Genomic DNA, 17,725 nt, shown 5'->3' on the forward strand with positions numbered 1-17,725 from the left:
GTGGCATCGCCTGAGGAGTACAGGAGGAAGCTGGCTCCCCCCGCAGCCAGCAGTTAGCCTGGCTGGCCACTTTAATAGTTCCTGTAGGAGGCATTCACAGGACTGGGGAGGCTGGTAACAGAGCTGAAGGGAAAGAGCCAATGAGAAACAGGGGCGCAGGAAGTTCCCTGCTTTTGGTGGTGGTTACAGATCTTAATTAGACTTAGGAAAGCAAGGACTTGAGGAAAGCAGGAGAGGAGGGAACTCTCTGCAGGGACTGAAAAGCCGCCAACTCCTGGGGCCCTTGTTATGATCTGGTGCTGACAGTCCTTCATCTTTTCCATTTCTTTCTTTCTTTTTTATTTATTTTTTTAAGAAGATAAAGGGAGGGGTGAGGAAGAGGAGAGAAACACAATGGAGTTGCTTGGTGAACAAAAGCCTTGGCACATTTCCGCTAATCTTTTTTAACAGGGTGTGCTGCTCTGTTAGCACCCTATAATCATACCTACGACAGGAAAAGTGCCCATAACTTACAACTCAGGCATTAATGCATCCTGGGCGGCGCCAGGGCCTGCCTGCCTGCTGCGTGCCAAGTGTCCACCAGATCAGGGAGGGAAAGGAAAAGCCCAGGTACACAGAATGGGAGAACACAGCATAAAAAGCCTGCAGGCCTTGGGTCGAGTCCCGGCTGTTTTCTTTACCAGCTTTATGACCTTGAGCAAGACACTTAACCTCTGTAGGCCTGTTTCTTAGTCTGCACTGACAACAATAGCAGCTACTATTAATTATTCAGTGTCTACTGTATGCCAAGGGCAATTGTAGTTTTTATCCCTTATAAAACATCCTATGTAGTATTAGTCTCCCCACATTCCAAATGGAGAAACTGAGGTCCAAAGGTTAAATAATCAAGTTCAGAAGGCTATGCTTAAACCCACATTTGCCAACCTTCAAAATCCCTGTTCTTAAGTTATTCCACACTGCCACAGCCAGTTTATCTCAGTGGATAGAGTGTCAGCCTTTGGACTGAAGGATCCAGGTTTGATTCCAGTCAAGGGCACGTACCTAGGTCGCAGGCTCAATCCTTGGCCCTGATCCGGGAGCATGTGGGAGGCAACCAATTGATGTTTCTCTCACTCTGTCTCTCCCCCTCCCTTCCACTCTCTCTAAAAATCAATGAGAAAACATCCTCGAGTGAGGATTAACAAAAACAACAACAAAAAACAACTATACCACACTTATGTGATTAAGTGGAAATAATAAAATCTTCTCTCCCTACCTTTCTCAGTGGGGAGAATTCATACTCAATACTGCAAGGGTATTTTTGGCCTTATCAAAAGGTGGTGGCCCTCAAGTCAGCTAGCCTTCACCTCAACTGGGGCTCTCATTCCAGACGCTTCTCCTCCAGAAAGCTGTCACAACTAGCCCAGCCTAGCATCCCATCCTTTCCACCACTGCTGACCCACGGTCACTTCCTCCAGGATGCTCTGTCTGTGGTTGATTCACTAGACTCTTAGCACCAAAGCCCAAGACTCATCTTGATTCTAAACTCTGAGAGTTTATCCCATCAGGAGACAGTGGATATCTCCATTAGCATCTTCCCTTCCAAACACAGGGGTTCCCCACCTGCTATCCATCTCTCTCCCCAATCCTGGAGGGGATTACATCAGAGGTGTAGATAAAGCCTCTAGCATAGTGCTCAGCACCCAAAAGGCCACTGTTCTGTACTGTTGTTCACAAGATCTGGGCCCAGACCCTGCACACCATTTCAATTCTTCAATACCCAGACAGACGTCTTGATGCTCCTGACAAGCACACCGCCCTGTTATTAACAGAGGAAAACTGAACTCGACATTGTCAGTGATCTGAAACGTCCCAGCTGAGGAAAGCTTTGTTTTTAATAAGTAATAAATAACACAAGGTGTTTATTTTCCTAGCAAGTCATATTTCTTAAGTATCACTAGGCTGGCATGTCCTGGCTGGCATCTGGGGAAACTGTGGAGGGATGCTGGCATCTTCAAGTCCCTTCTCCTACCTGAGGAGTTCAAAGCACCTTCACCTCCTCTACAGCTCTCAGAGTGGGCCCTAGCGACTCTGCCTCCAATGTGCCTCCAATAAATAATTGCTAAGTGCCCATGGGGGACAATTTTCCTCACTGCCCGGATGGGAAAATGAAGGAAAGGCCATTTACTCAGCACCCACCTAAGCAATTTTCCCAGTTCTGACTTTATACTTCAAGCCCTCTCTCATCTGAGGCCTACTTCCTCTCAAAGGACTTGCCAGAGGAACTAGAAAAGACGATGTGGTCTCTTGCTTGAAACAGACAGACAGACACAGACACCCCGTCTCAGGGCTGACTGGGAGGGTGTACAGAGACTAAGTACTTCACAATGTCTCAGTTCTTACTGCAGGAGTGGCCTTCTCATGGTGACTTCCTAATCCTCAGGACAGAATCAACTGTCCCTGCCCAAGCATTCCAGAGCACTTGTCTGCTGTCACATTTGTGTCACTGATCGAATAATGCTTCATGTTGTAATCGTGCAAGTTGCTGCCCTCCCCAATAATTTTTGTCACCTTTATCTATGTTCCTTCAGCACCCCAAAATGCCCAGCATAACAACTTGCCCCTTACACATACAGCAAGGGTCACAAACTGGAACCCTAAACCACAGATATGTTTTGCTTGGTCTCCACCACATTTTACATTTTTTAAATTAGTCACCAACAATTAAAAGTCAGGAGTTTTTACCCAAAAAAATCAGGAATTCAAGCTTCCCTCGTGAAAAAATGTAATGTCTAGCAATACCAGGCTCGTTGTGGTGAGGCAACAATCAGGTGGGCCTAAACAGGAGGTAGGTTTACAGATTGGGTACATGGTCTTCAATCTGTTACAGATCCACCACCCTGACCCATTTCACTCATCTGAGTTTGCAGCTCTGCATTAGAGTCTAACTGAACAGGTGAATCTGTGGTCATTTCAGACCACAAAATCCCTGAGGGTAAGAGCCAGATCTATTTCTCTTGCTTTGAATGGGGTCAGATGAAAGAAGTGCACCTCGGGAATCAATGAATGAGTTGAATCATAAAGTCAAAATCTACATATACAGGCCAATGGGCTTCAGAGCCTGCGCCACAACAAAAATGTAGTTATCCGCCTTTAAAACAGGGACTCTGCTGCCTAACTCATTCCCAGGTAGTATGTAAGGACAGACTTAGACCAAGATCTGAGCTAATCCTGAGGCTGTTCTCAGGCACCTGAGTTCTGGCTGGTATTTAGCAACCCAGAATGAGATCTCCCATTCTCTAGGAAGAAAGAATGCTCAGCTTCTTATCTCATCTTAATAAAATAATGCAAATAGGAAAGAAAGAAAAAGAGAAAGACACACACATAAACACACATATACTAGTGTATATTCACACATACATATAAATACACATATATTATTAATATAACATACTGGTGTATATTAATGCAGTATCTGTAAGGTAAGTTTAAAAAGTGTGAACAAGCTAAAAGTTCAACAATGGGAAAATCAATAAGTATCAAGAATTACTGTGTAGACATTTAGAAGTCTAATTGTAATTATTATGTAGCTGTGGTAGAATCCTATCTAATAAAAGAGTAATATGCAAATTGACCATCACTCCAACACACAAGATGGCTGTTCCCATGTGGTCCAAGATCCTGCTGTCATGTGGACACAAGATGGCCACCACAAGATGGCCGGCAGGGGATGGCAGTTAGGAGGGACCAGGCCTGCAAGGGAGGGCAGTTGTGAGTAATCAGGCTAGCAGGGGAGTTGGGAGGGACCAGCCTGCAAGGGAGGGCAGTTAGGGGTGACCAGGTGTGCAGGGAATGGCAGTTAGGGGCAAACAGGTTGTCAGGGGAGCAGTTAGGCATCAATCAGGCTTTCAGGGGAGTGATTAGGGGGTGATCAGGTTGGCAGGTAGAAGCAGTTAGGGGCAATCAGGAAGGCAGGCAGGTAGCAGTTGGGAGCCAGCAGTCCTGGATTGTGAGAGGGATGTCTGACTGCCCATTTAGGCCCAGTCCTACCAGGGCAGTCAGACATCCCTTAAGGGGTCCCAGATTGGAGAGGGTGTTGGCTGGGCTGAGGGACACCCTGCCCCATGCACAAATTTCATGCACCAGGCCTTTAGTATTAAATAAAGCAAATAGAATGCAAAATTCTATCTACATTATGACAATGAGTATATAGAAATCATGTTTGTAAGTAAATACAGACTGAAAGCATCATAGAAAATGGAAAGTTGATTTGTCATGCTGGCAGGTTTGTAAGGCGTCCTTTTTCCCCTATTCTGTTGATTTATACTCTCACTAGAGGCCCAGTGCACGAAATTCATGCATGGGAAGAAGGTCCCCCCAGCTGGGCCTGCACTCTCTCCAATCTGGGACCCTTCAGGACCTCTGGCTCCTAACCACTCACCTGCCTGCAAGCCTGATTCCCCTAACTGCTCTCCCCTGCTGGCCTGGTCCCCCTAACCACTCTCCCCTGCCTGCCTGATAACCTCTAACCTCCTCTGCCTTGGCCCCGCCAACATAGCTTTGTCAGGAAGGATGTAAGGAAGGACATCTGGAAGGTCACCCAGAAGATGCTCAGTCTAATTAGCATATTACCCTTTTATTAGTATAGATGCCACCTTGTCCTAAAAATGCAGGTTGTTCCCAGGTTTTCCTATTGTGGAATGGGAGCCTGCAGTAACATCCTGGGTTCTGACCAGGGCTTATGCACTTGTGCTTTATCTCGGCAGATGTGATTCCTAGAAGAAGACTCTTGGATGTATGTATCTTGAACATTTCTATTGAATTTGCCAAATCATCCTCCAAAAATGTTGAACCACTTTAAACTCCCACCAGCAACCATGCATGTACCCTCTGTCCCACTTTGATGCCAATATCATTGATTTCTCCCTAGAAGCTTCACTACTGTCAGCCGGAACTGCTTGGTACTTGAGCCAACCTCATTGTTCAGCTGGGGACTTGATTTCCCAAGATAGAATTACAGAGGAGGAAAAATAGTTATCCTCTCCTTTCTGAGTTCTTAGTGGAGGCCCTTGTAATGAAAGACAGATCACCAAGAGAAAAACAAAAATTCATTAGCATGTGTACCTCATGTATATGTGGGAGATCCCAGAGAAAAATTAGTAACTCCCCAAGGTGGCTTAGAATGCAGATTTAAATGCCTTCTTCCTAGGGAAAGGGGACGGGAGATGTAGGCTTCTTAGAGGAGAGTAAATGATTTTTAGGAAAGATGAATGGGGTGGGGGTGGAGGGAGAAATAGTTTGTAACAAAGTTTGGGTGTGATGTCAACTTCCACTCTCCTGTCCTGTGACAGGAGTCAGTCTGCTTTGCCTAATGACACTTCTCCTGTCAAGGGGACCTATGATATCTAAGCTCCTTTTGGGGGGTCCAGTTTTAGGCAGATCAGGAGACTTCAGTGAAAGCCTCTGCATGCATTTGCTGTTTTTCAAGCATCTGCAGCTCAAGATAATCAATATAACAAGACAGTGTATGTTGGGGTGGCATGTTCTCTGACCTTCAGAATAAACCCAACAAAAGCTTGTTTCCTCTCTTAGATGATTTGCCACAGTAGCATGATTCCCTGGAGACGGTATTCTGACCAGACCTTCCTGGAAGTGGTCATAACATACCGTGTTTGTAGAAAGGTGTGGGCCACATCACTAAATAATCCAGGGGCAGTTTTCTCATCTTGTGGAAAGGGAGATAAAATTATGATAGTTTATCTCCCTTTCCACAGGTTTCTTGTGGGTTTGTGTCTCCGTCTCCGCTGCCCCATCCCTCACCCCACCCCCACCCCACCAGCAGCCCCAGGACCTTGGGGCTGCTGGGTGCCGGCCTGCGGGTTTGTGTCTCCAATCAACTCCCACCCCCACAGCCCCAGGTCCGAGGTGACAGGGCTTGGGGCTGCTGGGTGTTGGCCTCCCTGTGGGTTTATATCTCCGATCTGGCCCCCCGCAGCCCCAGCGCAGCCATGGTGGGGCTTGAGGCTACTAGTGCCCGCCTCCCTGCGGGTTTGTGTCTCCAATCCGGGGCTGCTGGGTGCCAGTCCCCTGCGGGTTTGTATCTCCAATCCAAACCCAGGGCTGCTGGTGCCCGCCTCCCTGCAGGTTTGTGTCTTGCATCCGGGGCTGCTGGGTGCCAGCCCCCTGCGGGTTTGTGTCTCCAATCTGGCCCCCTGCTGCACCAGTGCAGCCATGGCGGGGCTTGGGGCTGCTGGGTGCCAGCCCCCTGCAGGTTTTTGTCTCCGATCAGGGGGCTGCTGGGTGCCGACCTCCCTGCAAGTTTGTGTCTCTGATCCGGGGCTGCTGGGTGCCAGCCCCCTGCGGGTTTGTGTCTCCAATCTGGCCCCCTGCAGCCCCAACACAGCCATGGCGGGGCTTGGGGCTGCTGAGTGCTGGCCTCCCTGCAGGTTTGTGTCTCCCATCCGCCCAGTAGCCCTGGCCACTATGGGCCTCACCATCTTGGTTGGGTTAATTTGCATACTCACTCATATTGGCTGGTAGTGTAGCAAAGGTACAGTCAATTTGCATGTTTCTCTTTTATTAGATAGGATTGTACAACAGTATTTATACTAAAAGTATTTTTTTAAGTGTCCAGCCTACTCCTCCTGACTCTACAATAAGCTAGCACAATCCCAAACCAGATACTGATGAAGGGTCAGTGGGAAAGATCTCCTTTGCCCAGGGCCTTCTTGGAGTCCCACAGGGGATAGGTATGAAGTAAAGGTTTTGTCACAAACCAGCATGCAGAGTTGGGGGCGCTTCTAAAAGGCTCTGCCTACATCACCCTCTCCCCCAACATGCATACACTGCAAAGGGACATTCAGCACTCCTCACTGGGCAGCTACTCCATGCCCACCCATCCCCACCCTTCACTACTCTGTCACTTGAGTGTGCCAGTGTGCCATTGTCTCCGAGACCCTATCTTCTGATGCGTGTGAGAAGGCTGTGAGGTTCTCCAGGTTGGCAATTGCCACACCAGCCCTATCTTTTCTTTCTTTCTTTCTTTCTTTCTTTCTTTCTTTCTTTCTTTCTTTCTTTCTTTGTTTTTTGTTTGTTTGTTTGTTTTTTAAATATATTTTTATTGATTTTACACAGAGAGGAATTGAAAGGGATAGAGAGTTAGAAACGTCGATGAGAGAGAAACAGCGACCAGCTGCCTCTTGCATACACACCCCTGGGATGTGCCCGCAACCAAGGTACGTGCCCTTGACCGAAATCGAACCTGGGACCTTTCAGTCCGCAGGCCAACGCTCTATCCATTGAGCCAAACCGGTTTCGGCTTTCTTTATGTTTTGTTTTGTTTTATTTGTTTTTTAATCCTCAACTAAGGATATGCCTACTAGTTTTAGAGATGGGAAGGAAGAGAGAGAGAAATATCTATCAACTGGTTTCCTTCTATATGTGCCCCAACCAGGATCAAACCACAACCTTTTGGTATATGGGACTATTCTCCAACCAACTGAGCCACACTGGCCAGGCACAGCCCTATCTTTTCAATTCATATCTCATTGTGTCCATTGTGGAGTTAGGTGCCAGGTCCAGGGAAAAGGCTGTTCACTGAGGGAGCAGGAGTGTCGAAGGGCAGGATGACCACTGAAGTGCCTTCTGAAAGGAGAGGGTCACCATGGCATCAGGCCAAAAGAAGAGCTGAGTAGGCCATGTGGACAACCAGAAGACCTGACCCCGCAGTGGCCTCCTGATGGCCAGGTGGTGAGGGGCATTCGGTGGCAGCTGCCTTTTTTAAACTGTGAGAGAGAACTGGTGCCTTGGAAAACAAAAGAGAAACTTTCTTACATCTACTTTCCAATTGGAACAGACTCCCTGGGGAGAGATTCCCTACTTTGAATCATTCCCAATCCAGCAGGGCATCCCATTTGCAGGGAAATTCACTTACACTCAATTGTTGGTCTTTTTCTTTTCAATTCCAAAAACTGGCTTTGTATAAAGGAAAGGAGGGAGGGGAGGAGGGAGAGAGGAAGGGAGGGAAGGAGGGAGGGAGGAAGGGAGGGAGGGAGGGAAGGAAGGAGAGAAGGAGGGAGGGGTCGGAGGGAAGGAAGGAAAAGAAATTTTATTTACTGCTGCCCTATTCTGCGTAGTATTTGTGGTTATGGAGGAAGTCCCCAGGAATGGGGCCACAATCCAAACTAGAAGGGTAGGAAGCAGGTGGCCCAGCTGGTCAGGTCCTTAAACCCATTGAAGGGCATTTGCAACCCCCACGCCTGCCCAGCTGGTAGCATCTGCCTAGAGGGGAAATGGTAGGGAAGGGCTCGAGAGGGCCAAGAGGGACCAAATGTGAAGGCCAATGGCTAAAGCTGGCCCCTCCTCCTGTAAGCAATCCCTACCAGAGGGTTATTTCCAGGCACTTTTTCCTGTGAGAAAAGAATGGAAGGAATGCAGCCTAGCCATTACCCAAATCCGCCCCACAAGGGCTCCATGCCCAATTATGTACAGAGCGGGAGTGGAGAGAGACCCCTCCAGAGCCTGTAATCAGCAAATCCGCTTAAGAAATTCAAACTGGCAGCCAGAAACTAGTGACATAGGTAATGCAATACAAAGGAAATCTTCAGTACGCATGCACACTCCCCAGCTCTGCGGGTATGGGAGTGTGTGCTGGACGCACAGCCTCACTAACCACAGGAATAGGTGGCCAGAAAGACGCCTGGACTGTTATAGCTCTCCAGGGACCTGATCTCCAGGAAGTGCTCGCAATTGCAATCCAATTGTGTCCCTGGCTAGGGAAGCCAGCTGGAGACTGGGGACGGTGCCGGGGGAGGAAGAACTTCATTGGGAAAAAATGTTGACAAGAGTTTAATGTGGAGTGAGCGGAAGGACAAAGGCTTGGATGAAGAAGCCTGACTGAGAAATAAGGCATTCAGAGTGCTCCAGCGATTTGAATGGGGCTGTGCAGGGACTATTGAGTTAGAAGGAACAAGAGAGGGCTGGGCTCCCCAAGGCCAGGCCAGGCCCAGAGTGAGGAAGGAGGAGTGAATGTTCGCCTGCAGTGCCTGGAACTTGGCACCTTGAAATCAACTCTAAAGTGGGAATTGGCTTAAGGCAGCCCCCATCTAGAAGAGCTCAAAAATTGAGACCAAAACAACATGCTGTCCTCACTTATGAGATCAAATTAAATGGTGAAGAAGAAAAACTAGCATTAATTAAGCAGTTAGCATGGACCAAGCATATGATACCTCTAATCCTAACAACCTGCAGCAAAGTGGGTATAGTATCCTAATACTGCAGATAAGAAATGTGCAAGTCTGCGCGTCACCCTGTCATGTGACTGAAATCAAGACTGACGCCACCACGTCTGTGTGCACCTCCAGAGTCCAAATATACCAAGCTCATTTGCGGATTCTTGATGCAGCTTTTCCAAAAGTAAGCCCTCCTCAGCCCACATTTTTGGTCAATAACAACAAAACAGCTCACTGGGTGGCCTTAATCAAGTTTCTTTGTCTCTCTAGGCAGCACTGCCCTCTGTGTTCGTGTTCCTATCTGTCTCTCGCTCAGACTAGGAACTCCCTGAGGGAGAACACTCCACCAAATTCTGCCTGCAGCCCTCTCTGCCTAGAGCTGCAGCTGGCACACCAGACACTCACTCAATGTCTGCTAGCTAAATGAATGAATCAATGAGTGAATGCATGAACAAACACTCCTCAAAGTTAAGGTATGCCTCAGAAGAAAGCACTTATAGTATTTGCTCACTAGATTTCTCCTCAAAAGTAGAAGATTTTGACCTCTCCAAACCTAACCGTGCATTAAAATAATCTGGAAATCTTTTCACTATACAGATTCCTGCCCCACTCCCAGAATTTCAGACTGAAGATCTGGGCTGGGGCTCAGGAGTCTGAATTATTAAAAAGCTTCCCAGATATCTCTAATCCAAAGCCAGTCTAGTATCATAAATGTATATTACTTGGTTTATACCCATTCAGTTATACATTGGGAACGGATGAAGCTAAGAAATAAAAACCAGGAGGCCTAAGGCCTCCTTTCCAAAGGGCTCACATCAATTTTTATGCTGTGATGCTATTGCCCATTAGATTGAAACAGGGTAGCAATGCTTCTTCCCATTCTATAGGTTGGCAAACTGAGGTCTACCCAAGAAAGAGTACTAATTCCTTTTTATACCTCTCCCTTTAGTTCCTGAAGAAGGTAGGTATTAGAACCTCACCTAGATTTTTTTTTTTTGGGGGGGGGGGGGGGGGGGGAAACAAGGCCAGGCACAAGAGGCACAAGTCTGGCTGCAGGCGATGATGCCAGGATTGATATCTCTATGCCTCCTGCCCAGACATGGAGGACAAGACACAGTTGTTCTTTGACAGCTCATGTACCTCAAGCCTAAACCCAAAACACAAAGTCTCAACAATGTCAAATCATCTGGCTAGAAGGAACAGAGACCCCATCCCCTTCCTCTCAACCTGTGCCCATCCCCTTGTCTTAGAGATTTGGAATGGCTATGTATTTATTCATTCATGAAAACTGCAGTAAAGCTAAGAAGTGCCAAGCAAAGGGAAAGGGCTAGAAGAGTTTGAGTCCCAAGAAAATATGAAGAAAAAATTTAAATATTCCTATTATTTTCAATAAAGGAGTAATCCATCTGGAGGAACTAATGCTGAGAGTCTGAAAGCTAAGCTACCCGCACCCCACCAATTACCCAAAAGCTGGGACACACCCTGAGCCCTGTCTCTCAGCAGTGTGAGACACCTCTTAGAGCATAAACCAAAGTCACCTGGCCAACACACCCAAGAGGCCCTCTCTTCCCTCACCCCCTCCTTCCACCCAGCCTTGGATGAGACTGATGGAGCTGAACAGCTGCAGCTGTGAGGGGAGGGAGGTGGACAACAGCTGGACAGAGGGAGGGCCCCTCCCCTGCTGGGCAGAGTCCCAGCCAGAGCTGGAGAGGAAGGAGAGACAGGTCTCCTCTGTGCACTTCTCTTTCAGGACTGGAATGTGAGCCTTCAGCTCCCCTCTGACCTTGCTCCCTAACCCTCCTGGTCATCAGGGCAGCAAGTGTCTAGATTCCATAAATAGTAAGGTCACTCTGGTGTGGTTGCAGGCCCTCGAGAAGGCAGCCCCACACTGCTCAGCCATGCTCTGTGAAACATTCCACACACCCACTCCCCACTGCCACCACCACCATTAATGGCCTGCCACAGGCCATGGGTGCTGGACGAAGGAGTTCCGACCCCCAGACCCACGTGGTGGAGGCAATGCCATGATCTGCAGTGAAGAGTATTGGTCTGATGGTCAGCTGACATGGGTTTTGTCACAAATTGAGCTTGTGAATCTTTTTTTTTTTAATGTTTTTATTGATTTTAAAGAGAATAAGGAAGAGAGAGAGAGAGACAGAAACATCAATGATGAGAGAGAATCACTGATCAGTTGCTTCCTGCAGCCCCCTACTGGAGATAGAGCCCACAACCTGGGCATGTGCCCTGACCGGGAATCGAACCTCCAGGGATCATAGGTTGATGCTCAACCACTGAGCCAAGCCAGGCAATCTGTGACTCTTGACAGACTTGGGATCAATCTTGATTCCACTAAAAAGCTTCATGACTTTGATGTCTGGTTACTCTGACTACAGAATGAGGATGGTAACATATGCTTTACAGGGTAGTTCCTAGATTAGAAGGGGTGGAACCGGTTCCTGTTCCATGATAGGTACTGATGTTTGTGGGTATCAGTTTCTTCCTGTAAAATTAGCGTGCTAGGCTAGATGGTCTCTCACATCTCCTCCAGCTCCTATAAAATCTACTCATGAAATGGATCCCCTTCTTCCCTTTCCTCTAAGGAGAATGGCTGCTCAAATACATTCCCTGAGGTGAGTAGCACACAGTTGTGAGAGGTGCATTAACCTCTTCAGAACACTAGGGTTCAAAATGTTCCCTAAGGGGTAATTTATTAGATGGGTCCTAATTGCTTGGTAATGTACCTTCCAAAAGTCACTTCACTGTGCTATGATTAGGCCGAGGATTTGCCAAGTGCTGTCATTCTCTTTGCAACTCCTTAATGGAACCCTAGGATGTGGGAAACTAACCCATTGGAGAGCTATATATCTAATCGGGGTTCAGAGTCCTATCAACAAAGCCAGACAACCTTTCATTTAATTTTCCAGTGTGTAAACACAGAGACACAAAATTGATAACACCTTGTAGTAAGATATGCCTTTTACTAAGTAAATATATATTTTCATAGAAAAAATGCAGATACTGCTTCTGCTGTGTCTCCCAGGTAAATGAGGCCCTCAATATTCTCCTCTTTAGACCCTACACTCAGTCTCCAAACTTGCCCAGACCAGACTCCCGGGGGCCAGCCCTTTATCTGACAAACCATGTTCCCAACATACCTGCAAACCAGTCACAGTGATTTCTTATCAAGAGCGAATTACTCAAAACATACCTCACACAAAGGTGACCCAGCAGTGTGTGGCAACACTGCAAGTTAAAACCAGTGGTGTAGAATAGTACTGTCCAATATGGCAGCCACTAGCAACAGGTGGCCACTTAAATTTTAATTTTTAAAAAAAGGAATAAAATTAAAAATGCAGTTCCTCAGGTGGACTAGCCATATTCTAAATGCTCAATAGCTACATGCAACTAGTGACTACTGCATTGGGCAGTGCAAGCTAGAACTCTCCATCATCGCAGCAATAGTCTAGAACAGAGGTCACCAACCCATGGTCCGCAAACCACTGGTGGTCCGTGAGGTCTGAAAGGTTGGCGACCGCGGATCTAGAAGGTGTTTTCTTCAAGGGCAGAATAGGCCACCTGTGACTCAGACTGAATCTGGAAGGGGACAAGGAGTGAGGGAAGGGTCATCCTGGAGGAGGAGGGGCCAATTCCCATTGCTTCAGGTTAGACACCACCAGGAAGGTGGCTCCAGCAGGCCCACCAGCTCAGGCTAAGCACCTCAGCGAGGGTCTTGCTAGACCTAACACTCGGCAGGATGCAGCCAGCAGCTGTCACGCTATGCTTCATTTTTGGGATTCATAGGATGCTTGTCATTCTCTCGAGCCCCTGGTGGACTCCTGGATCTTATCCCAGAGAAGGGAGCAGAGCTACCCTCCTGCTGCCACCTCAGCCGAAGTATAACCTACAGAAGGCCAGGCTCCTCTGCCTCCATCCCAGACTCAAAAATATCAGGCTGCAAACCCAGAGGGAGGTGAGAAAGCTGGTTTTAATCAAGCACCTACTATATCCAAGGCACCACACCAAGATACTTTACTTACATTTTCCCATTTGATTTTTTTTTTAATGCTGCAAAGTAGTTAATCCATTTTCCAGATGAGGAAACTAAGGCTCAGAGAAGGTAAGTAACTGCTGCAAGCTGGTAAGGGTTACAGTCTAAACACAAACCCAGAGAAGTCTGATTCCAAAGCTTATAATCTATTACCTTCTCAGAGGCCACAGGTCCATGGGCAATGGATGCAGAAAGGACAGGCAATGCCACACCCTTCCCTCAGGGAATTCTCCAAACACAGTGAACTTGAGTTTCTGGCCTGAGAGAGCCCAGAACCTCAGGAAGGTCTTGGCATTAGAGAGGTGAAGAAAGGCCAGAGTCAAAGCAGGGGAGCAGAATAAGGAAGGAGGAGGAGGAAGACAGAGGTGGGACAGAAAAGCAAAATCAAGGAAGAAGTGCACAAGGTGTTTGAAATTATTCCAAGTGTAATTCATTATTTCTGCAATTATTTGTCTATTACCTGTATTCCTCAATTAGGCCTTAGGCTCCATGAAAGGATGACCTCATCTTGTTCTGTGTCCCTTTCACTAGCAGAGCAGGTGCTCAATAAATACCTGTTGGAAAGATGGGTAGGTGGATGGAATGGCAAACTGTCAAGAGACTGTGAAGAAAGAAAAGCCCTCCTTTCTGCCTTTTCAGAGACCATTATTTCCAAGACACCTTCCTGCCCTCTGGGCCAGCTCAGCTACCCGAGGGCTCTGAGAGGTCTGGGGAAGCCATCCTCCTCCAATGGTCCAACATCCTGGGCCCTGTCTTCCCCTCTTCCATCATCCACAACCCCATCACCATTCTTCTGGTGACCACAAGTTATGAATTTGTCACGTCAGACTAGAGACCTCAAAGTCATCTGGTGTAGTCTGCTCATTTCACAGATGAGGAGGCTGAGACCTAAGAGAGGATCTGGCTTGTCTGGCCACTTCAAACTGGAGAAAGTTCCACATAACAATGCCAGCAGAAGCTTGATAATAGGAGCTCAGTGCCAAGCCCCAAGTGCCTAGTAGCTTGGTCACAGATCCAGGCCCAGTGCCTGCAGCCCATCTGTCTCTCCAGCCTGCCAAGAGCCCTTCCTTTCCCTGTGCCCCTGTTGATGAAACCCACCCCAGGTGATTCAGAGCATTGCACTGGGGGCGGTTTTGCTGGCTATGGTGCCAGGCCTTTAATTTCCGATTTCCCAGCCTGACACCCCTAACGGTCCTAGACCTCTCTGCTCTGAGCCCCATGTGGTCATACATCACCTTGGCTGATGCCAGCCATGCCTTCCCAGCCATCTGGACAGAAAAATGAGGAAAGAGAGGACAGGATGATCTTGGCAGTGAGACCAATGGGAAGCTACGGACACCTGGTCCCTACCCTTCCTTACCTTGCTGTGTATGTGCTATTAAGATGCAAGGGTGATGGTAATGCTTCCTTTTTTTTTTTTTTAATAGGACTCAGTTTCCCCACAAGTAATTGGGAACCTTCATCCCAAACTCAGGAAGGTGTATTGAGATGGGAGTATTTCTTCCTCCGGATAAAAAATAAAAATAAAAAAAAATCCATAACCCCATTTGGGCACTTTCTAGGTACAGTAGGGCTCTGCCCTCGAAACGCTCTCAATCAAGTCGGTCAAAACAAGTTCACATACAAAGATTAATTTCACAAATGAGAGCATTGCCAAATGAAGAACACAGGACAAAGGCACCGCAGACTGGCACAGGTAAGAAGGACATGACAGGAGAGACCCTTGAGCTGGCGCTGAAAGATGGGTGTGATCTCAAGAGTCTAAAGGCGAATGCGAATTGTGGCTACTGAGCACAGGGTAAGTGTGGTCCCTACTGGAGGACCTCACTGTCCAAGCAGTGAACACACAGGCCACCCACCAAGGATGCTCAAGGCCGCTAGGTGTGCACTGTGTCACCTGGGGGTGAGGGGAGTAAAGGAGCTTGCAGGATGAACTTGATGCATGAACACAAGAATTTTTTGGAGATGACCTTGAGCTTCACAAGGAAGTAAAGGAAGATAAACAAACAAAATGCTAAGAAACACAATTTGACAATCAGATTATCCTTGTTATCTAAAGGTTTGGGGGAACAGGGGAAAGAGACAAATATCATCACTAGATATTGTTCAAATCCAAGCCCTTTGGATCCTAATTAGGCCAAAACACAAACTTCACTGAAGTGGAGCCCTGACTATGGCTAACGTGCTACCAAAATCTCTGCTTTTACCTCCCTGGGTATAGCTCCAGCCTACGGCCACTCAAGAAAGAGAGAAAAGAATCAACTACGGAGGAGCCTGGCAGGAGCTGTCCACATCTGTGCAAAGGATGGAAAGCAATACTCACTAGAAACTCTACTGCATTACTTTCCTGGAACTGTCGTAACAAAGTACCACAAAATGGGTGACTTAAACCAACAGAAATTTATTGTCTCACATTCTGGAGACTAAAGTCTGAAATCAAGGCATTAGCAGGGCCATGATCCCTCCGAAGGCTCTAGGGGAGAACCCGTCCTTGCCTCTCCTCACCTCTGGTAGGTGCTAGGAATCTTGATGTTCCTTGGTTTGTAGCAGCACCACTCCATTCTCTGTCTCCGTCATCACATGTGTGTTCTTCTTAATGTGTTTCTGTGTCCAGATTTCCCTCTTATAAGGATATCAGTCATCAGGTTAGGGCACGCCCTGATCCAATATGATCTCATTTTAATTTGATTATATCAGCAAAGACCCTGTCTCCAAGTAAGGAGATTTACTGGTTCTGGGTAGATGTCTTTGGGAGTGAGGGAAAACACTATTCAACTCAGTGTGTCCACCTATTGCCAAAATATGCCCTTAGAGTCAGAGATGCTGCCCACAGTGGGGAGACATTACCCTGAGGTGGTAATGTCATATCCTACTCAGCACCATGGTCACCCTCAGACCCATTATGAAGCCTGAGTTCATCAAAAAGAACAAAAAGTTCACCTGGTATCAGTCAGACCAGTACATTAAAAGTCTTAAGTTCTAGACCCAAATCCATCCCTGACTGGCTAGGTAACCTCCGCCAGGAGAGTCCTCTCAATGACTCTGTTCTCTGTGAGGGAGAATTTGGATTTGATTTCCCAGGTTCCTTCTAACCCACAAACTGCCAAATTAAAAGCAAGTGAAAATCAGTACAAACTCATGATTTTTTTAAGTATAAATTCAGGTAGTCTGGTTTGACTCAGTGGACTGTGGGGTCCTGGGTTCAATTCTGGTCAAGAGCACATGCCCGGGTTGCAAGCTTGATCCCCAGCAGAGGGCCTGCAGGAGGCAGCCAGTCAATGATTCTTTCTCATCATTGATATTTCTATATCTCCCTCTTCCTTCCTCTTTGAAACCAATAAAAATATATTTACATGTAATACAGGTAAATAGAAATAAATAAAGGTATATGTGTTCACATGTGTTATTTTTCCCTAGGACATTGAAACAATGACACTCCCGTAGCAATGAACACACCCAGCGCCTAGATCTTAGTTTCTAAACACCATTCTCCAGCAATGGAACCAGGGCTCCTTAGAGAGGTGATTGATTTCAGGGCTATGACAGAAAAAAACGCAGTTTAAGTCTAGAGTATCTTTTGATGCCAGAGGTAAGGAAGTACTCAAAAAAGATGAAAGCATGTCAAAAGGGCACAAGTTCACCTGAGTACCAGACAAACCAATATGTCAAAATTAAGTGTAATTGGCAGAAACCCAGAGGCAGTGACAATATGATGTGCCAGGTCTTGGTGCCCAGCTTTGGTTAGAGAAGCAACAAGAAAACAAAGCACATGCTGCCCAGTGGCTTTCAGAAGTTCTTGGTCCACATATCCAGGAGCTCGATGTGCTGCTGAATCTCACTGTGCCGAGATTACTCACAACGTCTCCTCAAAGACCCGCAAAACCACTGTGGAAAGAGCAGCCCAGCTGGCCAGCAGTTACCGATCCCAATGCCAGACTGCACAGTGAGGAAAATGAATAGACAGCTTGTGCACACATTGTATTCGTGTTAATAAAACCATAGCTTTCTGCCAAAATCAGACATATTAGAGAAGGGGCACTAGAAGGACGCAGCATTGCATCTGTGATATTCTTGCCAAAAATGCATAACCTCACTCTCAACATGAGAAAACACTGGCCAAACCGAAAGTGAGGGACATTCTACAAAGTGGCTGATTGGTACTTTAATACTGACAACATCATGAAAGGCAAGGAAAAACGAAGGAACTGTCACAAGTTGGAGGAGCCTAAAGAGACATGATATATACAATGTAGGATTTTTGCATAGAAAAAGGACATTAGTGGAAATACCCAAATAAAGTCTACAATTTAGTTAATAATGTTACATCAGTGTTAATTGCTTGGTTTTGACAGTTGTACTATGGTTATATAAGAAGTCAAAAAAGCAAAAGAAAGACAATGTGTGCCATGTCTACGCCACACATGTACATGTTACAGGGCACATGAGTGCAAGAATGGAAGAATGGCAA

General features: G+C 46.9%; 1 protein-coding gene and 1 pseudogene across 3 annotated transcripts in view; one reads left to right on the plus strand and one right to left on the minus strand.

Moving 5' to 3' along the window:
* TSPAN9 (tetraspanin 9) overlaps window positions 1–17,725 on the minus strand; it is a 204,147-nt gene that overhangs the window by 132,080 nt on the left and 54,342 nt on the right. The gene's annotated exons all lie outside the window — the stretch shown is intronic.
* Window positions 16,139–17,316, plus strand: LOC118728468 (annotated as a pseudogene).

Source organism: Pipistrellus kuhlii, unplaced genomic scaffold, assembly GCF_014108245.1.
Source record: "Pipistrellus kuhlii isolate mPipKuh1 unplaced genomic scaffold, mPipKuh1.p scaffold_m20_p_3, whole genome shotgun sequence".
Lineage (NCBI taxonomy): Eukaryota > Metazoa > Chordata > Mammalia > Chiroptera > Vespertilionidae > Pipistrellus > Pipistrellus kuhlii.